General features: G+C 41.2%; 1 long non-coding RNA gene across 1 annotated transcript in view; it reads right to left on the minus strand.

The window, feature by feature from the left end:
- LOC115898791 overlaps positions 1 to 25,549 on the minus strand; it is a 427,626-nt gene that overhangs the window by 118,656 nt on the left and 283,421 nt on the right. The window lies entirely within an intron of this gene.

The raw sequence follows: 25,549 nt of genomic DNA on the forward strand, positions 1-25,549 counted from the left end.
GCATTTTCTGAGGAGTGTTTTTCTTCAAATTATGTGGTCAATTTTAGAATAAGTGTAATGTGGGGTGTTATTAATTAAATTAATAACAATTAAAAGTGGGGTGTTAAAGTCTCCCACTATTATTGCATAGGTCTCTAAGAACTAGCTTTATTAATCAGGGTTCTTTTGTATTGAGTGCATATATATTTAGGATAGTTAACTCTTCTTGTTGAATTGATCCCTTTACCATTATGTATTGCCCTTTTTATAAATCTTTGTTGGTTTAATGTCTGTTTTATTAGAGAACAGGATTGAAACTCTTACTTTTTTTTTTTTTTTTTTTTTTGGTTTCCATTTGTTTGGTAGATCTCCCTCCCTCTCTTTATTTTGAGCCTGTGTGTGTCTTTGCATGTGAGATGGTTCTCCTGGATACAGCACACCGATGGATCTTGACTCGTTGTCCAACTTGCCAGTCTGTGTCTTTTAATCGGGGCATTTATCCCATTTAAGGTTAATATTGTTATGTGTGAATTTGATTCTCTCATGATGTTGTTAGTCGATTATTTCACCCACTAATTGATGCAGTTTTTTTATAACATCTATGGTCTTTACAGTTTGGCATGCTTTTGCAGTGGCTGGTTCTGGTTGTTTCTTTCCATGTTTAGTGCTTCCGTCAGGAGTTCTTGTAAGGCAGGTGTGTTGGTGACAAAATCTCTCAGCATTTGCTTGTCGATAAAGGATTTTATTTCTCCTTCACTTATGAAGCTTAGTTTGGATGGTATGAAATTCTGGGTTGAAAATTCTTTTCTTTAAGATTGTTGAGTATTGGCCTCTGCTCTCTTCTGGCTTGTAGGGTTTCTGCCAAGATATCTGCTATTAGCCTTATGGGCTTCCCTTTGTGGTTAGCCCGACCTTTCCCTCTGGCTGTTCTTAACATTTTTTCCTTCATTCCAACCTTGGTGAATCTGACAAATATGTGTCTTGGGTTGATCATCTTGAGGAGTATCTTTGTGGTGTTCTCCGTATTTCCTCTGAATTTGAATGTTGGCCTGCCTTGCTATGTTGGGGAATTTCTCCTATATCATATCCTGGAGAGTGTTTTCCAACTTGGTTCCATTCTCCCCATCACTTTCAGGTATACCAATCAAGCATAGATTTGGTCTTTTCATGCAGTTCCATATTTCTTGTAGGCTTTGTTCATTTCTTTTTACTCTTTTTTCCTCTAATCTTGTCTTCTCACTTTATTTCATTAATTTGATATTCAATCACTGATATCCTTTCTTCTGCTTGATCAAATCAGCTATTGAAGCTTCTGTATGCTTCATGAATTTCTCATACTGTGGTTGTCAGCTCTATCAGGTCATTTAAGGTCTGCCCTACACCTGCTATTCTAGTTAGCCATTCATCTAACCTTTTTTCAAGGTTTTTAGCTTCCTTGCAATGGGTTAGAACATGCTCCTTTAGTGTGGAGAAGTTTGCTATTACCAACTTTCTGAAGCCTACTTCTGTCAACTTGTCAAACTCATTCTCCATCCAGTTTTGTTCCCTTGCTGGCAAGGAGTTGTGTTCCTTTGGAGGGGAAGAGGCATTCTTGCTTTTAGAATTTTCAGCCTTTCTGCTCTGGTTTCTCCCCATCTTTGTGGTTTTATCTATCTTTGGTCTTTAATGTTGGTGACCTACAGATGGGGTTTTGGTGTGGATGTCATTTTTGTTGATGTTGATGCTTTCTGCCTGTCAGGTTTCCTTGTAGCATACTGACTCCTCAGCTGCAGGTCTGTTGGAGTCCCCTGGAGGTCCACTCCAGACCCTGTTTGCCTTGGTATCACCAGTGCAGGCTGCAGAATAGCAAATATTGCTGTCTCACCCTTCCTCTGGAAGCTTTATCTCAGAGGGGCACTCGCCTGTATAAGGTGTTTGTCAGCCTCTACTGGGAGGTGTCTCCCAGTCAGACTATACATGGGTCAGGAGGCAGTCTTGAGGAGGCAGTCTGTCCCTTACTGGAGCTCAATCCCTATTCTGAGAGAACCACTGCTCTCTTCAGAGCTGTCAGGCAGGGACGTTTAAATCTGCAGAAGTTGTCTGCTGCCTTTTGTTCAGATATGCCCTGCCCCCAGAGATGGAATCTAAGGAGGTAGTAGGCCTTGCTGAGCTGTGGTGGTCTCCGCCCAGTTCTAGTTTCCCTGCCACTTTGTTTACACTGTGAGCATAGAACTGCCTATTCAAGCTTCAGCACTGGTGGACACCGCTCCACCCACCAAACTTTAGCATACAAGGTCAATCTCAGACTACTGCACTAGCAGTGAGCAAGACTCTGTGGGTATGGGACCCACCAAGCCAGGCACAGGAGGGAATCTCCTGGTCTGCCAGTTGCGAAGACTGTGGGAAAAGTGCAGTATTTTGTCAGGAGTGTACTGTTCCTCCAAGTACAGTCACTCACGGCTTCCCTTGGCTAAAAAAGGGAAATCCCCCCACCCCTTGCACTTCCCAGGTGGAGTGACACCCCGCCCTGCTTCTGTTCACCCTCCATGGGCTGCACCCACTGTCCAACCAGTCTCAGTGAAATGAACCAGGCACCTCAGTTGGAAATGCAGAAATCACCCGCCTTCTGTGTTGATCTCGCTTGGAGCTGTAGACCGGGGCTGTTCCTATTCAGCCATCTTGGAAGCAACCTGTTTGGGAATTCTTAATTCTAAAAAGCAGGATCAGCAGAAGCTGGGGAGGATGGTACATAAATAATAAGATGCTTGACATAAGGAGATCCCCAAAAGAGTATGAACCACCACAAAGGCCAGAACATCAAAAAAGCGAGAGAACCCAATAGATAAAGTCACCTACTTCAACACTTCTGTTATAACACTGCAGGTCAAGTACCTTTTTAAAGGTCAAAGTAGAGTCACATTCAACTTACAATTTTAGATATCACTCATTTTTTTTCACTGCCTCCTCTTTTTCACAGCCTGTAGTAGACTGTAAGCACCCAGAGATTTCATTTTTACTGCAGAGAGACTAAACATACTTACAAAAAAATGACCAGACTACATATAAAGTTAGAACTCTGATTCACAACCTGTAGCAACCTGCCTAGGAAACCAGTCCATTTTCTACAGTGACCAATACAGGAAGCCAACTGTATATGCCAAACTTGTGGAAAGTCTGACTACCGTTTCTCCTAAGAGGTCCAGAAAGCCAAACAATAACAACTGAAATAGTTGTTCCCAAATGGACTGGGAATGATTGATAACTTATAGCCTCCCTAATCTTGGAGAAGTTTTAAATTTAGGGCCTGTTTTCAACTTAGGACCAAAAAGAGAAAGTCAAATATGCATCTCTAGCAAATCACCTAGGATGCTCCACTTCCAGTTAACCTGCCTACAGCTTCTCCATGTCAACAGCCTCTAACAAGGGCATATCTGAAGCCTTCCATTTTTTCATTATAAAACTTTTACACTTCTCTGCTTGCCTTTGAGTCTCTGCCAAAATGCAAGTGATGATAGTTGACTCCCTTTCTATAGCAAGTTCTGAATAAACAGACTTTTCTTGTTCTCATGCCATTGGTCTTTATTTATTTCCACACTGCTCTGGAGATCTTGACCCCAACAGCCAGAATGATCTTCTCAAAGCATAAAGATAATCACATCACTTTCATTATCCCATACCTACTTAAAATACACAAATGGCTTCCCATGACATTTTTTCTTTGTTTGTTTGTTTGTTTTTAGAAGGAGTCTGGATCTGTCACCCAGGCTGGAGTGCAGCGGCACAATCTTGGCTCACTGCAACCTCTGTCTCCCAGGTTCAAGTGATTCTCCTGCCTCAGCTTCCTGAGTCACTGGAAATACAGGTGTGCACCACCACACCTGGCTAATTTTTGGATTTTTAGTAGTGATGGGGATTTACCCTGTTGGCTAGGCTGATCTAAAACTCTTGACCTCAAACGATCTGCCCACCTTGGCCTCCCAAACTGCTGGCATTACAGGTGTGAACCACCACACCCAATCCTGTGACATTTTTAATAAACATCATTTTTAGAACAGTTTGATTTCCAAAAATAAGTGAAGATAACACAGAGTTTCCATATGTTCAGCACCTAATTTCTCCCAATATGAACTTCTTATAGTAGTAAAAGAATGCCTCATTTTTTTCATTCACTTTATTGCCCTTTGCAAATATTTTGTTTTTTAAAATTGAAAATTTGTGGCAACCTTGCATCAAGCAATCCTTCAAGCACAATTTTTCCAAGAACATGTGATCACTTCATGTCTTCATGTGACATTTTGGTGATTCTCACAACATTTCAAACTTTTTCACTAATATATTTGCTATGGTGATTTGTGATTAGCGATATTTGATGTTACTATTGTAATTGTTTGGGGGTGCCACAAACCACATGAGATTGTGAACTTAATGAATGTTGTGTGTGTTCTGACTGCTCCATCAAGAAGCTGTTTCCAATTTTTGTACCTCTCTTAAGGCCTCCATATTCCTAAAGACCTTGAGACGCAATATTTAAATTAGGCCTAGTCATAATCCTATGACAGTCTCCAAGAGTTTCAGTGAAAGAAAGAGTCACAAAACTTTTATTTAAAATCAAAAGCTAGAAAGGATTAAGCTTACTAAGGAAGGCATGTTGAAACTCAAGATAGGTTGAAAGCTAGGCCTCTTGCACCAAATAATTAGCCAAACTGAAAATACAAAAGAAATGTTCTTGAAAGAAATTTAAAGTGCTACTTCAGTGAGCACATGAATGAATAGAAACTAAATAGTTTCATTGCTGATATGAAGAGAGTTTTAGTTGTTTGGATAGAAGATCAAATCAATCATGACCTTCCCTTAAACAAAAGTCCCTTCCCTTAAACACAGAGCAAGACCCTAGCTCTCTTCAAATCTGTGAAAGCTTAGAGACGTGAGTATGCTACAGAAGAAAACTTTGAAACCAGCAGGCATTGGTTCATGAGATTTAAGGGAAGAAGTCATTTTTATAACACAAAAGTCCAAGGTAGAGCAGCAAGTACTGACATAGAACATGAAGCAAGTTATCCAGAAGATCTAGCTGAAATCATTGATGAAGATGGATACACTAGAAAACAAACTTTCAATGTAAACAAAACAGCCTTCTGCTGGAGGAAGTGGCCATCTAGGACTTTTATAGCTGGAGAAACATCAATGCTTGGCTTCAAAGTTTCAAATAATGGGCTGACTCTTGTTAGGGATTATTCAGATGGTGACTATAGGTTAAAACCAATGCTCATTCACCATTCAAAAAATCATAAGGCCCTTAAGAATTATGCTAAATCTATTCAGCCTGTGCATCTTAAATGCAACAACAAGGCCTGGATGACAGCAAACTGTTTACAGCATGGTTTACTAAATATTACAAGCCCACTGTAGAGACCTGTTGCTCAGAAAAAAAGTATTCATTTCAAAACATTACTGGTCATTGACAATGTACCTAGTCACCCAGGTGCTCTGATGGAATACAATGAGATTAATGTTGTTTCTATGCCTACTAGGACATCATCTATTCTTCAGCCCATAAATCAGGAGGAATTTTTGTTTTCAAGTCTTCTTATATAAGAAATACATTTTATAAGGCAATAGCTGCCATAGATAATGATTTTTTTTCTCATAAATCTGGGCAAAGTAAATTAAAAACCTTCTAAAAAATTGAACATTATAGATGTTATTAAGAATATTTGTGATGCCAGGGAGGGGGGGAGTAAAAATATCAATATTAACAGGAGTTTGGAAGAAGTTGATTCCAACATTCATAGTTGACTTTGAGAGCTTTAAATTTTTAGTGGAAGAAATAACTGCAGATGCAGCAGAAATAGCAAGAGGAGTCAAATCAGAAATAGAGCCTGAACATCCAAATACGAAAAGAAGTCTAACTATCTCTCTTCACTGACGATAAAATTCTGTACTTAGAAAACCTGAAAGACTCTTCCAAAAGACTACTATAACTGATATGTGATTTTAGCAAGGTTTCAGGATACAAAATCGATCTACAGGAACCAGTAGTATTTACACACACCAATAATGCCCGGGCTGAGAGTCAAATAAAGAATACAATCCCAGTTACAGTAGCCATAAAGAAAATGAAAAACCTAGGAATACAGCCACATAAGGAGATGAAAATTCTCTACAAAAGAGCTATGAAACTCTGCTGAAAGAAATCACAGACAACACAAGTAAGTGGAAAAACATTCGATGCTCATGGATTGGAAAAATAAATATTAAAATGGCCATACTGCCCAAAGCAATGTACAGATTAAATGCTATTTCTATTAAACTACCATGCCATTCTTCCCAGAATTAGAAATACATCTACTCTACAATTCATATGGAACCAAAAAACAGACCAAATAGTCAAAGCAATCATAAGAAAAAAAAAAAAAAAAAAAAAAAAAAAAAAAAAAAAAACGGAGGCATCACACTATCTGACTTAAACTATACTGTAAGGCTAGAGTAACCAAAACAGCATGGTACTCCTCAAAAACAGACACATAAACCAATAGAACAGAATAGAAAACTCCATAATAAAACCACACATATACAATTATCTGATCTTTGACAAGGCTGACAAAAGCAAGCAATGGGGAAAGGGTTGTCTATTCGATAGATGGTGCTAGGATGACTGGCTAGCCATAGGCAGAAGAATGAAACTAAAGCCTTACCTTTCACTTTATAGAAAAATTAACTCAAGATGAATTATAAATTTAAATGTAAGACCTCAAGCTACAAAAATCCCAGAAGTCAACCTAGAGAATTCCCTTCTTGACATGAACCTTGATAAAGAATATTTGGCTAAGTCCCCAGAAACAACTGCAACAGAAACAAATATTGACAAGTGGATCCTAACTAAACTAAAGACCTTCTGCACAGCAAAAGAAACTAACAACAGACTAAACAGAAAACCTGCAAAATGAGAGAAAATATTCACAAAGTATGCATCCAACAATGGTTTAATATGAAAAATCTATGCAAAATATAAACAAATCAACAAGCAAAAATCTCCATTAAAAATGGGCAAAGGATATGAATAGACACTTCTCAAAAGAAGATACACATGAGACCAACAAGCATATGATAAAGAAAGGTCAACAACACTATTAGAGAAATTTAAATAAAAACCACAACCACAAGGAGATACCGTCTCACACCAGTCATAACGACTGATACAAAAAAGTCAAAAAACATAAATGTTGGTGACGCTATGGAGTAAAGGAAATGCTTATACACTTTTGGTGAGAATGTAAAGTAGTACAGCTACCCATGAAGCAGTTTGGAAATTTTTCGAAAAACTTAAAACAGAACTGTCAACTGATTCAGCAATCCCATTATTGCATACATATACCTAAAGACAAAAATTATTGGGCAGAGCAAGACGGCCGAACAAGAACAGCTCCAGTCTCCAACTCCCAGTGCGAGCGACACAGAAGACCCGTGATTTCTGCATTTTCAACTGAGGTACTGGGGTCATCTCACTAGGGAGTGCCGGACAATCAGTGCTGGTCAGCTGCTGCAGCCGGACCAGCAAGAGCTGAAGCAGGGCGAGGCATCGCCTCACCTGGGAAGCGCAGGGGGAAGGGAATCCCTTTTCCTAGCCAGGGGAACTGAGACACACAACACCTGGAAAATCGGGTAACTCCCACCCCAATATTGCGCTTTAAGCAAACGGGCACACCAGGAAAATATATCCCACACTTGGCCGGGAGGGTCCCACACCCACGGAGCCTACCTCATTGCTAACACAGCAGTCTGCGATCTAACCGCAAGGCAGCAGCGAGACTGGGGGAGGGGCGCCCACCATTGCTGAGGCTTAAGTAGGTACACAAAGACGCTGGGAAGCTCGAACTGGGTGGACCTCACAGCAGCACAAGGAAACCTGCCTGTCTCTGTAGACTCCACCTCTGGGGACAGGACACAGCTAAACAACAACAACGAAAAAGCAGCAGAACCTCTGCAGACGCAAACGACTCTGTCTGACAGCTTTGAAGAGAGCAGTGGATCTCCCAACACGGAGGTGGAGATCTGAGAACGGACAGACTGCTTGCTCAAGTGGGTCCCTGACCCCTGAGTAGCCTAACTGGGAGATATCCCCCACTAGGGGCAGTCTGACAACCCACACCTCACAGGGTGGAGTACACCCCTGAGAGGAAGCTTCCAAAGTAAGAATCAGACAGGTACACTCGCTGTTCAGCAATATTCTATCTTCTGCAACCTCTGCTGCTGATACCCAGGCAAACAGGGTCTGGAGTGGACCTCAAGGAATCTCCAACAGACCTGCAACGGAGGGTCCTGACTTTCACAACGAAAACTATCAAACAGGAAGGACACCTATATCAAAACCCCATCTCAACATCACCATAATCAAAGACCAGAAGCAGATAAAACCACAAAGACAGGGAAAAAGCAGGGCAGAAAAGCTGGAAATTCAAAAAATAAGAGCGCATCTCCCCCTGCAAAGGAGCGCAGCCCATCGCCAGCAACGGATCAAAGCTGGTCAGAGAATGACTTTGACGAGATGAGAGAAGAAGGCTTCAGTCCATCAAACTTCTCAGAGCTAAAGGAGGAATTACGTACCCAGCACAAAGAAACTAAAAATCTTGAAAAAAGAGTGGAAAAAATTGAGAGCTAGAATAATTAATACAGAGAAGGTCATAAAGGAAATGACAGAGATGAAAACCATGACACGAGAAATATGTGACAAATGCACAAGCTTCAGTAACTGACTCGATCAACTGGAAGAAAGTGTATCAGCGATTGAGGATCAAATGAATGAAATGAAGCGAGAAGAGAAACCAAAAGAAAAAAGAAGAAAAAGAAATGAACAAAGCCTGCAAGAAGTATGGGATTATGTAAAAATACCAAATCTACGTCTGATTGGGGTGCTTGAAAGCGAGGGAGAAAATGGAACCAAGTTGGAAAACACTCTTCAGGATATCATCCAGGAGAACTTCCCCAAACTAGTAGGACAGGCCAATATTCAAATTCAGGAAATACAGAGAACGCCACAAATATGCTCCTCGAGAAGAGCAACTCCAAGACACATAATTGCCAGATTCAACAAAGTTGAAATGAAGGAAAAAATCTTAAGGGCAGCCAGAGAGAAAGGTCGGGTTACCCACAAAGGGAAGCCCATCAGACTAACAGCAGATCTCTCGGCAGAAACTCTACAAGCCAGAAGAGAGTGGGGGCCAATATTCAACGTTCTTAAAGAAAAGAATTTTAAACCCAGAATTTCATATCCAGCCAAACTAAGTTTCATAAGTGAAGGAGAAATAAAATCATTTACAGATAAGCAAATGCTTAGAGATTTTGTCACCACCAGGCCTGCCTTACAAGAGACCCTGAAGGAATCCCTAAACATGGAAAGGAACAACCGGTACCAGCCATTGCAAAAACTTGCCAAAATGTAAAGACCATCGAGGCTAGGAAGAAACTGCATCAACTAACGAGCAAAATAACCAGTTAATATCATAATGGCAGGATCAAATTCACACATAACAATATGCAGTCAAATGCTCTACCCCTGAGCTATACCCCCTTCACCTAACAATATTAACCTTAAATGTAAATGGACTAAATGCTCCAATTAAAGACAGACTGGCAAACTGGATAAAGAGTCAAGACCCATCAGTCTGCTGTATTCAGGAGACCCATCTCACATGCAGAGACATACATAGGCTCAAAATAAAGGGATGGAGGAAGATCTACCAAGCAAATGGAGAACAAAAAATAGCAGGGATTGCAATACTAGTCTCTGATAAAACAGACTTTAAACCATCAAAGATCAAAAGAGACAAAGAAGGACATTACATAACGGTAAAGGGATCAATTCAACAGGAAGAGCTAACGATCCTAAATATATATGCACCCAATACAGGAGCACCCAGATTCATAAAGCAAGTCCTTAGAGACTTACAAAGAGACTTAGACTCCCATACAATAATAATGAGAGACTTCAACACTCCACTGTCAACATTAGACAGATCAACGAGACAGAAAATTAACAAGGATATCCAGGAATTGAACTCATCTCTGCACCAAGCGGACCTAATAGACATCTATAGAACTCTCCACCCCAAATCAACAGAATATACATTCCTCTCAGCACCACATGGCACTTATTCCAAAATTGACCACATAATTGGAAGTAAAGCACTCCTCAGCAAATGTACAAGAACAGAAATTATAACCAACTGTCTCTCAGACCACAGTGCAATCAAACTAGAACTCAGGACTAAGAAACTCATTCAAAACCGCTCAACGACATGGAAACTGAACAACCTGCTCCTGAACGACTACTGGGTACATACTGAAACGAAGGCAGAAATAAAGATGTTCTTTGAAACCAATGAGAAGAATGATACAACATACCAGATTCGCTGGGACACATTTAAAGCAGTGTGTAGAGGGAAATTGATAGCACTAAATGCCCACAAGAGAAAGCAGGAAAGATCTAAAATTGACAATCTAACATCACAATTAAAGGAACTAGAGTGGCAAGAGCAAACACATTCAAAACCTAGCAGAAGGCAAGAAATAACTAAGATCAGAGCAGAACTGAAGGAGATAGAGACACAAAAAACCCTCCAAAACATCAATGAATCTAGGAGTTGGTTTTTTGAAAAGATTAACAAAATTGAGAGACCGTTAGCAAGACTAATAAAGAAGAAAAGAGAGAGGAATCAAATAGACGCAATAAAAAATGATAAACGGGATATCACCACCAACCCCACAGAAATACAAACTACCATCATAAATACTATAAACACCTCTACACAAATCAACTAGAAAATCTAGAAGAAATGGATAATTTCCTGGACACTTACACTCTCCCAAGACTAAACCAGGAAGAAGTTGAATCCCTGAATAGACCAATAGCAGGCTCTGAAATTGAGGCAATAATTAATAGCCTACCCACCAAAAAAAGTCCAGGACCAGATGCATTCACAGCTGAATTCTACCAGAGGTACAAGGAGGAGCTGGTACCATTCATTCTGAAACTATTCCAATCAATAGAAAAAGAGGGAATCCTCCCTAACTCATTTAATGAGGGCAGCATCATACTGATACCAAAGCCTGGCAGAGACACAACAAAAAAAGAGAATTTTAGACCAATATCCCTGATGAACATCGATGCAAAAATCCTCGATAAAATACTGGCAAACCGGATTCAGCAGCACATCAAAAAGCTTATCCACCATGATCAAGTAGACTTCATCCCTGGGATGCAAGGCTGGTTCAACATTCGCAAATCAATAAACGTAATCCAGCATATAATAAGAACCAAAGAAAAGAGCCACATGATTATCTCAATAGATGCACAAAAGGCTTTTGACAAAATTCAACAGCCCTTCATGCTAAAAACGCTCAATAAATTCGGTATTGATGGAATGTACCTCAAAATAATAAGAGCTATTTATGACAAACCCACAGCCAATATCAAACTGAATGGGCAAAAACTGGAAAAATTCCCTTTGAAAACTGGCACAAGACAGGGATGCCCTCTCTCACCACTCCTATTCAACATAGTGTTGGAAGTTCTGGCTAGGGCAATCAGGCAAGAGAAAGAAATCAAGGGTATTCAGTTAGGAAAAGAAGAAGTCAAATTGTCCCTGTTTGCAGATGACATGATTGTATATTTAGAAAACCCCATTGTCTCAGACCAAAATCTTCCTTTTTTTTTTTTTTTTTTTTTTTTTTTTTTTTATACTTTAAGTTCTACGGTACATGTGCATAACGTGCAGGTTTGTTACATGTGTATACTTATGCCATGTTGGTGTGCTACACCCATCAACTCGTCAGCACCCATTAATTCATCATTTATATCATGTATAACTCCCCAATGCAATCCCTCCCTCCTCCCCGCTCCCCATGATAGGCCCCAGTGTGTGATGTTCCCCTTCCCGAGTCCAAGTGATCTCATTGTTCAGTTCGCACCTATGAGTGAGAACATGTGGTGTTTGGTTTTCTCTTCTTGTGATAGTTTGCTAAGAATGATGATTTCCAGCTGCATCCATGTCCCTACAAAGGACGCAAACTCATCCTTTTTTATGGCTGCATAGTATTCCATGGTGTATATATGCCACATTTTCTTAATCCAGTCTGTCACTGATGGACATTCGGGTTGATTCCAAGTCTTTGCTATTGTGAATAGTGCGGCAATAAACATACGTGTGCATGTGTCTTTGTAGTAGAATAATTTATAATCCTTTGGGTATATACCCAGTAGTGGGATGGCTGGGTCATATGGTACATCGAGTTCTAGATGCTTGAGGAATTGCATACTGTTTTCCATAATGGTTGAACTAGTTTACAATCCCACCAACAGTGTAAAAGTGTTCCTATTTCTCCACATCCTCTCCAACACCTGTTGTTTCCTGACTTCTTAATGATTGCCCTTCTAACTGGTATGAGATGGTATCTCATTGTGGTTTTGATTTGCATTTCTCTGATGGCGAGTGATGATGAGCATTTTTTCATGTGTCTGTTAGCTGTATGAATGTCTTCTTTTGAGAAATGTCAGTTCATATCCCTTGCCCACTTTTTGAAGGGGTTGTTTGTTTTTTTCTTTTATATTTGTTTGAGTTCTTTGTAGATTCTGGATATTAGCCCTTTGTCAGATGAGTAGGTTGCAAAAATTTTCTCCCATTCTGTAGGTTGCCTGTTCACTCTGATGGTACTTTCTTTTGCTGTGTAGAAGATCTTTAGTTTTATTAGATCCCATTTGTCAATTTTGGCTTTTGCTGCCGTTGCTTTTGGTGTTTTAGACATGAAGTCCTTGCCAATGCCTATGTTCTGAATGGTACTACCTAGGTTTCTTCTAGGGTTTTTATGGTATTAGGTCTAACATTTAAGTCTCTAATCCATCTTGAATTAATCTTCGTATAAGGGGTAAGGAAAGGATCCAGGTTCAGCTTTCTACTTATGGCTAGCCAATTTTCCCAGCACCATTTATTAAATAGGGAATCCTTTCCCCATTTCTTGTTTCTCTCAGGTTTGTCAAAGATCAGATGGCTGTAGATGTGTGGTATTATTTCTGAGGACTCTGTTCTGTTCCATTGGTCTATATCTCTGTTTCGTTACCAGTACCATGCTGTTTTGGTTACTGTAGCCTTGTAGTATAGTTTGAAGTCAGGTAGCGTGATGCCTCCAGCTTTGTCCTTTTGACTTAGGATTGTCTTGGCAATGCAGGCTCTTTTTTGGTTCCCTATGAACTTTAAAGCCGTTTTTTCCAGTTCTGTGAAGAAACTCATTGGTAGCTTGATGGGGATGGCATTGAATCTATAAATAACCTTGGGCAGTATGGCCATTTTCACGATATTGATTCTTCCTATCCATGAGCATGGTATGTTCTTCCATTTGTTTGTGTCCTCTTTGATTTCACTGAGCAGTGGTTTGTAGTTCTCCTTGAAGAGGTCCTTTACATCCCTTGTAAGCTGGATTCCTAGGTATTTTATTCTCTTTGAAGCAGTTGTGAATGGAAGTTCATTCGTGATTTGGCTCTCTACTTGTCTGTTACTGGTGTATAAGAATGCTTGTGATTTTTGCACATTAATTTTGTATCCTGAGACTTTGCTGAACTTGCTTATCAGCTTAAGGAGATTTTGGGCTGAGACAATGGGGTTTTCTAAATATACAATCATGTCATCTGCAAACAGGGACAATTTGACTTCTTCTTTTCCTAACTGGATACCCTTGATATCTTTCTCTTGCCTGATTGCCCTAGCCAGAACTTCCAACACTATGTTGAATAGGAGTGGTGAGAGAGGGCATCCCTGTCTTGTGTCAGTTTTCAAAGGGAATTTTTCCAGTTTTTGCCCATTCAGAATGATATTAGCTGTGGGTTTGTCATAAATAGCTCTTATTATTTTGAGGTACGTTCCATCAATACCGAGTTTATTGAGCGTTTTTAGCATGAAGGGCTGTTGAATTTTGTCAAAAGCCTTTTCTGCCTCTATTGAGATAATCATGTGGTTCTTGTCTTTGCTTCTGTTTATATGCTGGATTACATTTATTGATTTGCGAATGTTGAACCAGCCTTGCATCCCAGGGATGAAGCCCACTTGATCATGGTGGATAAGCTTTTTGATGTGCTGCTGAATCCGGTTTGCCAGTATTTTATTGAGGATTTTTGCATCGATGTTCATCAGGGATATTGATCTAAAATTCTCTTTTTTTGTTGGGTCTCTGCCAGGCTTTGGTATCAGGATGATGTTGGCCTCATAAAATGAGTTAGGGAGGATTCCCTCTTTTTCTATTGATTGGAATAGTTTCAGAAGGAATGGTACCAGCTCCTCCTTGTACATCTGGTAGAATTCAGCTGTGAATCCATCTGGTCCTGGACTTTTTTTGGTGGGTAGGCTATTAATTGTTGCCTCAATTTCAGAGCCTGCTATTGGTCTATTCAGGAATTCAACTTCTTCCTGGTTTAGTCTTTTGAGAGTGTAAGTGTCCAGGAAATTATCCATTTCTTCTAGATTTTCTAGTTGATTTGCGTAGAGACGTTTATAGTATTCTGTGATGGTAGTTTGTATTTCTGTGGGGTCAGTGGTGATATCCCGTTTATCATTTTCTATTGCATCTATTTGATTCCTCTCTCTTTTCTTCTTTATTAGTCTTGCTAGTGGTCTGTCAATTTTGTTGATCTTTTCAAAAAACCAACTCCTGGATTCATTGATTTTTTGGAGGGTTTTTTGTGTCTCTATCTCCTTCAGTTCTGCTCTGATCTTAGTTATTTCTTGCCTTCTGCTAGCTTTTGAATGTGTTTGCTCTTGCCTCTCCAGTTCTTTTAATTGTGATGTTAGAGTGTCAATTTTAGATCTTTCCTGCTGTCTCTTGTGGGCATTTAGTGCTATAAATTTCCCTCTACAAATTGCTTTAAATGTGTCCTAGAGATTCTGGTATGTTGTATCTTTGTTCTCATTGGTTTCAAAGAACATCTTTATTTCTGCTTTCATTTCGTTATGTACCCAGTAGTCATTCCGGAGCAGGTTGTTCAGTTTCCATGTCGTTGAGCGGTTTTGATTGAGTTTCTTAGTCCTGAGTTCTAGTTTGATTGCACTGTGGTCTGAGAGACAGTTTGTTATAATTTCTGTTCTTGTACATTTGCTGAGGAGTGCTTTACTTCCAATTATGTGGTCAATTTTGGAATAAGTGCGATGTGGTGCTGAGAAGAATGTATATTCTGTTGATTTGGGGTGGAGAGTTCTGTAGATGTCTATTAGGTCCGCTTGGTGCAGAGATGAGTTCAATTCCTGGATATCCTTGTTAACTTTCTGTCTCGTTGATCTGTCTAATGTTGATAGGGGAGTGTTGAAGTCTCCCATTATTTTTGTATGGGAGTCTAAGTCTCTTTGTAAGTCTCTAAGGACTTACTTGATGAATCTGGGTCCTCCTGTATTGGGTGCATATATATTTAGGATCGTTAGCTCTTCCTGTTGAATGAATCCCTTTACCATTATGTAATGGCCTTCTTTGTCTCTTTTGATCTTTGATGGTTTAAAGTCTCTTTTATCAGAGACTAGGATTGCAACCCCTGCTTTTTTTTGTTCTCCATTTGCTTGGTAGATCTTCCTCCATCCCTTTATTTTGAGCCTATGTATGTCTCTGCATGTGAGATGGGTCTCCTGAATACAGCAGACTGATGGGTCTTGACTCTTCATCCAGTTTGCCAGTCTGTGTCTTTTAATTGGAGCATTTAGTCCATTTACATTTAAGGTTAATATATATCCTGTCATTATGATATTAACTGGTTATTTTGCTCGTTAGTTGATGCAGTTTCTTCCTAGCCTCGATAGTCTTTACATTTTGGCATGTTTTTGCAATGGCTGGTACCGGTTGTTCCTTTCCATGTTTAGGGCTTCCTTCAGGGTCTCTTGTAAGGCAGGCCTGGTGGTGACAAAATCTCTAAGCATTTGCTTATCTGTAAAGGATTTTATTTCTCCTTCACTTATGAAACTTAGTTTGGCTGGAAATGAAATTCTGGGTTTAAAATTCTTTTCTTTAAGAACGTTGAATATTGGCCCCCACTCTCTTCTGGCTTGTAGAGTTTCTGCCAAGAGATCTGCTGTTAGTCTGATGGGCTTCCCTTTGTGGGTAACCCGACCTTTCTGTCCTGCTGCCCTTAAGATTTTTTCCTTCATTTCCACTTTGGTGAATCGGCAATTATGTGTCTTGGAGTTGCTCTTCTGGAGGAGTATCTTTGTGGAGTTCTCTGTATTTCCTGAATTTGAATTTTGGCCTGCCCTACTAGGTTGGGGAAGTTCTCCTGGATGATATCCTGAAGAGTGTTTTCCAACTTGGTTCCATTTTCCCCCTCACTTTCAGGCACCCCAATCAGATGTAGGTTTGGTCTTTTTACGTAATCCCATACTTCTTGCAGGCTTTGTTCATTTCTTTTTCTTCTTTTTTCTTTTGGTTTCTCTTCTCGCTTCATTTCATTCATTTGATCCTCAATCGCTGATACTCTTTCTTCCAGTTGATCGAGTCGGTTACTGAAGCTTGTGCATTTGTCACGTATTTCTCGTGTCATGGTTTTCATCTCTGTCATTTCGTTTATGATCTTCTCTGCATTAATTAGTCTAGCTGTCAATTCTTCCACTCTTTTTTCCAGATTTTTAATTTCTTTGCGCTGGGTACATAATTCCTCCTTTAGCTCTGAGAAGTTTGATGGACTGAAGCCTTCTTCTCTCATCTCGTCAAAGCCATTCTCTGACCAGCTTCGATCCATTGCTGGCGATGGGCTGCCCTCCTTTGCAGGGGGAGATGCCCTCTTATTTTTTGAATTTCCAGCTTTTCTGCCCTGCTTTTTCCCCATCTTTGTGGTTTTATCTGTCTCTGGTCTTTGATGATGGTGACGTACTGATGGGGTTTTGATATAGGTGTCCTTCCTGTTTGGTAGTTTTCCTTCTGACAGTCAGGACCCTCAACTATAGGTCTGTTGGAGATTGCATGAGGTCTACTACAGACCCTGTTTGCCTGGGTATCAGCAGCAGATGTTTCAGAAGATAGAATACTGCTGAACAGCGAATGTATCTGTCTGATTCTTCCTTTGGAAGTTTCCTCTCAGGGGTGTACTCCACCCTGTGAGGTGTGGGGTGTCAGACTGCCCCTAGTAGGGGATTTCTCCCAGCTAGGCTACTCAGGGGTCAGGGACCCACCTGAGCAGGCAGTCTGTTCGTCCTCAGATCTCAACCTCCGCGTTGGGAGATCCACGGCTCTCCCCAAAGCTGTCAGACAGAGTCGTTCACGTCTGCACCGGCCCCCGCTGCTTCCCCTGTTGGTCTTCAGCTGTGTGCTGTCCCCAGAGATGGAGACTACAGAGACAGGCAGGTTTCCTTGAGCTGCTGTGAGCTCCACCCAGTTCGAGCTTCCTAGCTGCTTTGTTTACCTACTTAAGCCTCAGCAATGGCGGGCGCCCCTCCCCCAGTCTCGCTGCTGCCTTGCGGATAGATCGCCACACACTGCTGTGTTAGCAGTGAGGGAGGCTCCGTGGGCGTGGGACCCTCCCGGCCAGGTGTGGGATATATTCTCCTGGTGTGCCTGTTTGCTTAAAGCACAGTATTGGGGTGGGAGTTACCCGATTTTGCAGGTGTTGTGTGTCTCAGTTCCCCTGGCTAGGAAAAACAGATTCCCTTCCCCCTTGCGCCTCCAGGTGAGGCGATGCCTCGCCCTGCTTCAGCTCTCTCTGGTCAGGCTGCAGCAGCTGACCAGCACCGATTGTCCGGCACTCCCTAGTGAGATGACCCCAGTACCTCATTTGAAAATGCAGAAATCACCGGTCTTCTGTGTCGCTCGTGCTGGGAGTTGGAGACTGGAGCTGTTCCTATTCGGCCATCTTGCTCCGCCTATCACTTTTTGTTGACATTGTCCATTTGAGTATTGGAAATTTCTCATCTATTAGTAAGATATCCAAACTTTGAGTAGGAGAGAGTGAAATAAAAAAAAAAAAAAAGGTATAGAAAAGACTAACATTGATTCAGTAGCTAATGGTTTTAAATTTTGTTCAGTATGAATCCTTCTAATTAATATTACCAGAACTAAATTTCTCCATTTAATCTACAAAGATAATAATGTTTTTATCGGGAACAGTAGGACTTTTTAAAATATTCTATCACTCTCTAATATAACCTTTTTCTGCCAGCCAGGGCAAGTTGGTTTATCCCTACTCCAACTTGAAATTAAACTTTTTAAAGAATATTTAAATGTATTTATTTTTTAACTTTAATTGACAGTTAAAGTGCCCCCAGCCTTTTGAACCTCTGGTAACTTTCACTCTACTCTCTACCTCCATGAGAGAAACTTTTTAAGCTCCAACATAGGTGAGAACATCCAGATTCATCCATGTGACTGGAAATGACACGATTTCATTTTTTATGTTTACTATGAACAGCATGATGTTCTAAAACATATATAAATTGTGGCATTGTTAAATCTAGCTAATTAACACATGAATTACCTCACATAGTTATCATTTTTGTGATGAGAATATTTCTCCACTCTCTTAGCATTTTTCAATACAATCTAGCATTATTAAGTATAGTTACTGTGTTGTTCAGTATATCTTTTGAATTTATTCCTCCTATATACTGTAATATTTTATCTTTTTACCAACATCTCCCCAACCTCCCAAAAATACCCAGCCTCTCTCCAAATCAGTTATTTTCACGTCAGTGCACTGAACCATCCTCCCCTTTAATAAAAAGAAGTATTTTTTTAATCTAAATCCACCTCTGCCCCACTCCAAACTTTGCACAAGTCAAAGTATATTATTTACCCTACATCTGACCCAGCTGTTCTAGTCTTAGCATTTACTCTATACCCTGGATACTGCAGTGAACAAGGCATAGGATAAGGTGCCTCCTTTTTGAGATAAATTAAGCACTGAAGTATACAAAAATCTGTGAAAATCTGGAAGAAAGAGAGAAGACTACAGACTAAAGTAACAAGAAAGATTTTGTAAAAGAAATACCATTCAATCTAGGCCTCAAAAGATGGCCCCGGAAATTTTAGAAGTTGAAAATACCAGGATAAGCCACTTTAGTAGAAGGAACAGCTAGAACTATGGTATGGATATGTTTGGAAAAAGGAAAGGATGTATTGAGGAACTGCACCATTAGACGTCTATGACCAGAACAAAAACTTATGAAAAGAGCAGTGAAAGGTGAAGCTAGAGACATATGCAAGGACCAAATAATGGAGGACCTTGTAGACCACTCTAAGGAGCTGAGACTTTTCTTTGTAGATAATAGGGAGCCATTGAAAAAATGCAGCAAAATGACATGATCAGTTTAATTATTTAGCAAAGAGTAAGAAAACTAACAATAATTCTTTAGAACTGTCATTTGACATGGTAGAAAAAATTGTTTTGTCAGGGACCCTCATGGTTGCTACCACATTTTCAATATCTACTGACATCTTATAAAATGAGTATGGTAATTCAGAGAAGAATCAATAAGAATCAGAATAAACATAAGAATAACAAACTTACTGAAAACTTGTCATGTACCAGACATAATCTATCAGTTATATTGCTAATATTCCCATTTGTAGATAATAAAATTGGGTTTCTTAGAGTTTAGAAGTAGTAGTAGAGCTTGGATTTGAACTTACACAGCTTAACTGAGAGGCCTTCTAAAGCAATTTGCTCAACTCTCTTACTGTCAAATGATGAAACTGAAGATCAGGAGATCATGAACATCTTGCTCAATGTCACAGAATTTATTAGTAAAAGTGTCTGGGTAGAACATAGGCCTCCTGATTCCCAATTCAGTGTTCATTTTATTGTACTATGCTACTCTTCCAGTAAAAGTGAAATCTGCCTCTCTCAATATTAGAACTGGAGTTTTTCAGGAGAGCCTATTCAAATGCAAAATCCCTAAAATCCAAATAACATAGCAAACCAAAAATTTCACACTTAGGGCGCCCTTTTCTGTGTGTGTTTTATGTATGGCTGGAACAGGCTACAGAGATGCAGGTGAAAGACCCAAAGTTTGGTAATAAAAGAATATCTCCAGACAGAGATTTCCCATCATCAATCTCAGGTGAATTTCCTTCTTTCTTATCCCCTGAGAATAAGGCTGTTCCAAACATATGACTTTCATTCTCTGTAAAGTCCAAAGCAGCTGCTTGTTTCCTGTGGATTACAACTCCAGGTGTTAAACTCAATCAATTTCAAAGGCCATTTTTAGGCCAGAATTTATGGAACAGTGTTTATTCCAGTTCAATCTCCTGTGTGACCATTGCAAAACACAACAATTTTTTTTTTTTTTTTTTTTTTTTTATAAATGGAAGACGAGGAATTATCTTAGCTCTTTCATCTTCTCTTGCTAAAGCATAGGGGAGTAGTTGTCTATCTTTCTTCTACAGCTGTCACTCTCTTGACTATTCAAGATTTGAAGGTAACTGCAGCCATCTCATAAAGAGCCTTAGAAGAGAGAAAACTTTATCTCAAGAGTTTCTCACCATGGCGATCCTTTTTAAACATTGATAAACACTGAATAATGGGCTGCTTGTGAAAAATTGAAATACTTTGGCTTCATCCCAAATATTCTGAATTAGTCAATCAGGGATTGGAGTCAGAAATCATTGTTCATAAGTACAATCTGTGATTCTATTATGCATCCAAGTTTGAAAACTACTGGTCTATGGTTTGCATGTTGAGGAGTATGTTGCAGTAATTCTGAAGGTATTGTGATTAGAGTTGTGAGAGACATTGATGCATATATGTTGGATTTGGGAATGTCTTCTCTAAATTCACTGTTAAATGTCTCATCTGCTTTCACTTGACTTGATCTGCACTGGATTGCCTCTCATTGGCTCGGCCAGGACAATCAGTTGGGCTCAGCACAGGTAGGTGCAAGCAGTAGGTTGCCAGTATCTCTAACTTGCCACTCATTTCCATCTGTACCAGGGATATATAAAGATTGATTCAACATTAAAGAAAACTTGCCGACCCAGTTTTATAACTAAAGTAATCAAATCTTGCAGGAGGAAGATGAGAGAAGTCTGAAATATTGAGTTTTACCTGTTTCCTCTAAGGCTGTTATGCAGATAGATGCAAATATGTGTGTAAACATGACAGAATAGCACTTTCCATTAATTCAGAGTGAAGCTGAAAAGCTTCCAAGCTGGATTGTTTCTCATACTTTAATGTGCATATAAATCATCTGGAGATCTAAGTCCCTATGCCAGAGCTTCTAAAAGATAATCTGCAATTTAACTAAGATCTCCAGGTCTGAACCAGTGGTTCTTAAAGTGTGGTCCCAAGAACAGCGTTAGCATCACCCAAGTACATATCAAAAACCCACTTTCTTGGGGTCCCACCTCAGACCTTATGAATGAAAAACTCTGGAGATAAAGCCCAGAAATCTGTGTTTTAAAAATCCATCCAGGCGATTCTGATGCCTACTCAAATGTGAGAACTGCTATAGGCCATTTCTCTGCCTTCAGACAATATTGGCTTTCACTTAGCCATAGAAGACTGGAGTAGAAGATGGGCAGGCTTTCAGAGATTCCACTATTCATTCAAGAAAGCTCTCCCTCTGTTTTTACTGAAAACCTTTATGCTGCTTTCTCTGCACCCAGAGTCCTCATTCTCATTGGCAACCTTTTTCAAATCTTCTTTGTTACAAGAAAACCTTCAGAGACTTGGCAAGGACTTCTTAAAATCCCCTATGGAGTGCCTATTTTCTGAGACTCAGTCTCTTAGTCATAACCATCTGTAAGGAACGTGGCTGTGGTGCAGCCATGCAGGCATAGGCTGAAGTAAACATCTTGCATGACTCAGCAGGATTGGAGTGCAGGTACACAATTCCATGCATTATATAATCAACAGCTATGTAGCCATAACATGGGAGGATCATCACCTGGCTCTAAGCCACTATTTTTTGTGAGGCGTATAAATGCAACACTGACACTGAAAGGGCTGCTGAATAAAGCCATGTTTCATCTACCTGCTGTCTCTCAAGTGTTCTTCCAGCTAGCTGCCCCCTTCCCCCATCCACCCACTCCCCTCAGACCTCAGCTGGGGATCAAACTTAACATTTGGTATAGCCGTCAGGATGAGATGAGTGGGTTTTCAGCCCCTGAGGCTCCCGAATCAGCTATGTGGCTGCAGCATGGGCTGTGGTACCTGGTGGAAGAGGTGATGCTTGGATGGGCCCCAGTGGGAACATGGGAGGCAATGGAAGGTTCTCCCATGAGTATGGGAAAGGCACTGAAGCAGCTGGAAGCACACAGCACCAAGAAGAAATGCACCTCTGCTGGCAGAGTCAGATGGGCATTTCTGACTGTGCTTCAGGAAGTACATGCTCAGTTCCTGTGGGACACTGCACAGGTAAGGGACCTCCAGGCACAAGCTGCATGCCTGGGCACCCAAATGCACAGCTTGGAGCAAAACTTGGGGATGAAGGACCTCCAGGCACAAGCAGGGTACTTATAGGCCCGGATAAACAGCCCGGAACAGGAATTAGAAACAGCTCTCTGTGCTACCTTGAGCCTATCCTCCTGACCAGACACTCCCATTAGGTCTGATGCCAAGGAGGAGGAGGTTCCTCTGCTGAGAGCTCACCCCACAATCCATCAGAAGGTAGAACATGAGCAGCCAATGGGACTCCAGGGGAGAGCCCAGGGACTGCCCCCACCCCCAACATGGTGGAACACACCTCTCATAGTGCTTATACCTCCGCGGAGTTGTGGGAGTTAGGCAAGCAGTACCGACAGCATCTGGAGAAGCCCTTTCCTGCCTGGTTACTTTGCCTTTGGGATGAAGGAACTGATAGCATTTTCTGCTCCATGTCTGAGATGGAGAAGCTGGCTTCTATCATAACTCACCTCTTCCTTCATCAGCAGCTGCAGCTGTGCCAACAGTTAGCACAGAGGCAAGGTGACCACACTTGTATTGAGCGGCTGATGGCAACCATATGGACGTGTGGAATGATGCTGGATAAATAGCAGAATCTGTGAGTAAATGGAAATCATATACTGAGTTGGTGCAGATATTCCAGGAGATGGATATGCAGCAGGCCATGTTTGATTTGAATACCCAGGGGTCAGATGATGAACGCTTTACCTCCCACATGAGGGATCTTGTGTTGGGCTCAGTGGCCCCCACCCAATGCTTTTGGCTCTCTGGCCACTGTCCCCACCCTGTATGTGGGGCACCACGTACATGAAGTGACTACGTCTATGGCAGCCCTCAGGAAGGCAGAAAGCCATTGGTGGGACCAGGGAATCTGCACCATAAAGAAGGGGAAGGTGCCCCCTCCTCAGGTAACCATCCCTTGAGATAAAAGAGGATCCCAAGGTAACTTGCATGCAGATGTGGTTTGATTTAATTGCAGCTGGGGTTTCATGAAAGAACATTCACAGGCAATGCAACAGAATGCTGTTGGCTCCTTGGAAGCAATTGTCCCCGGAGCTACAATTCCAGAAAATGCTCAAGAAGGGGCAAAACAATGTTGTTCAACCTAATCCTGCCCAGATGCTTCAGCTCAAGGACTATTTGCAGATGGGCAGAAATATGGGGCCTTTCCTGTTTAATTAGGGAACTGGCTAGGTGCCCGGCTTTGGAGGATGCCAGCCAACCAGAGGCCACCTGTGAAACTGCCATCCACTGGTACCTCACTAATATACAGCAGGGTCCTTGTGCTGGTAGATACTGGTGCAGACTGCAGTCTGGTTTATAGGAATCTAGTTTATAGAGAAGCAATAAGTTCCCGGATTAGTCTCCGGGAAAAGCTGCATTAATTGATGGTTATGGGGGTCAATCACTGAAGGTGAAACCTGTGCCTCTGCATCTTGACCTTGGATGCTTGGCTCCCCACCTATACACTGTGTTTGTTTCTTCCATACCTAAATATATTCTGGGGGTGGATATTTGGCATGATCTGGACTAACACACCATGGCCAGAGAATTCAGACTCTGAGTTCATGTAATAAAGCCAGTAGTGCATGAATATACACACCATCAGCCCCAAGTTCTGCCACAATCCCAACAGGTTACCTCCACTCATCAATACATTTTTCCAGGGGGGCATACAGAGATAACTAAGACTATTAAGAAGTTAGAGGAGGTGCAAATAGTGCGTGGCACCCATAGCCCATACCATTTCCCAGTATGGCCAGTCAGAAAGCCTGATCATACTTGGCACATGACAGTAGATTATCGGGAACTGAATGAAGCAACACCGCTTTGCATGTAGCTGTACCTTCCATCATGGATTTGATGGAACACTTAACAACAGAACAGGGACAGTACCATTTTGTGGTGGACTTAGCTAATGCATTCTTCTCCAATCACATTGCCCCAGAGAGCCAGGAGCAGTTCACCTTCACTTGGGAAGGATCACAATGGACTTTGACCATGCTGACACAGGGCTATGTGCATAACCCCACCATTTGTCATGGTTTTGTTGCCATGGACTTAGCCACCTGGAAGTGTCAAAAAGGGGTCAGTCTGCTTCATTATATTGATGATATTATGATTCTCTTGCAGATTTAGAAGTGGCAAGGCCACTCTTGCAGCAATAATTGGCAGCATGTGGTTGGACACCAATGAATCCAAGGTCCAAGGACCTGGATTGTCTGCCAAATTATTCAGAGTTATTTGGTCGGGTAAGACAAAGGCCCTACCAGAGGCCATCATTGATAAAATCCAGGCATACCCCTGACCCACCACGGTGAGGCAGCTGCAGACTTTTGTTGGCTTCTTGGGTTATTGATAGGCATTAGTGCTCCATTTGGCTCAAATGATAAAACCATTGTACCAGTTAACAAAACAAGGGGCTACCTGGAATTGGGTTGATGAGGCTGAAACAGTCTTTCCGGCCACCAAGCAGGCTATTCAGCAGGCATGGGCCTTACAAGTGATTGATCAGGGGCGCCCATTTGAATTTGATGTACATGTGACTACAGATGGTTTTGGCTGGGGCCTATGGCAGTGCATGGAACATTTTAGAATGCCAGTAGGCTTTTGTCCAACCTACAGAAGACAGCTAAGCTAAGGTAATAATTGTTAGAGAAGCAATTAGCTGCTGCATATGCTGTTCTTCAGGCCTGTGAGAACCTGACAGGATAACCTACAGTTGTCATGCAGATGACTTATCCATTAGAGGAGTGAATAAGTTCATGGGTAACAACCCCTCAGACAGGGAGAGTGCAGACATCCATTTTAGCAAAGTGGGGTGCCTACTTAGAGTAGCAGAGAACACTGAATACAAGTCCCTTAGCAGCATATTTATAAGAAGTCTTGGGACCTGTAGTCCTAATGCAGGGTAAGGCCATGGGGCCTGAGGCACCCCTAGACGTTGAGCCATCATCATTTAAGGAAGGGTGCCCTCCCATTCCTGAAGGGTATGGTATACAGATGGGTCCAGTCAAGTTACTACTGCTGCCTGGACTGCTATAACAGTCTAGCCTAGCACTCACACCATATAGTTTGATACCAGATGTGGACAAAGCAGCCAATGGGCTGAATTCAGAGTGGTGTGGATGGTGATTACCAAGGAGGAGTCACCTATGGTAATCTGTACTGATAGCTGGGCAGTCTATCGAGGGTTGA

Source organism: Rhinopithecus roxellana, chromosome 7 (genome assembly GCF_007565055.1).
Source record: "Rhinopithecus roxellana isolate Shanxi Qingling chromosome 7, ASM756505v1, whole genome shotgun sequence".
In the NCBI taxonomy this organism is placed as follows: domain Eukaryota; kingdom Metazoa; phylum Chordata; class Mammalia; order Primates; family Cercopithecidae; genus Rhinopithecus; species Rhinopithecus roxellana.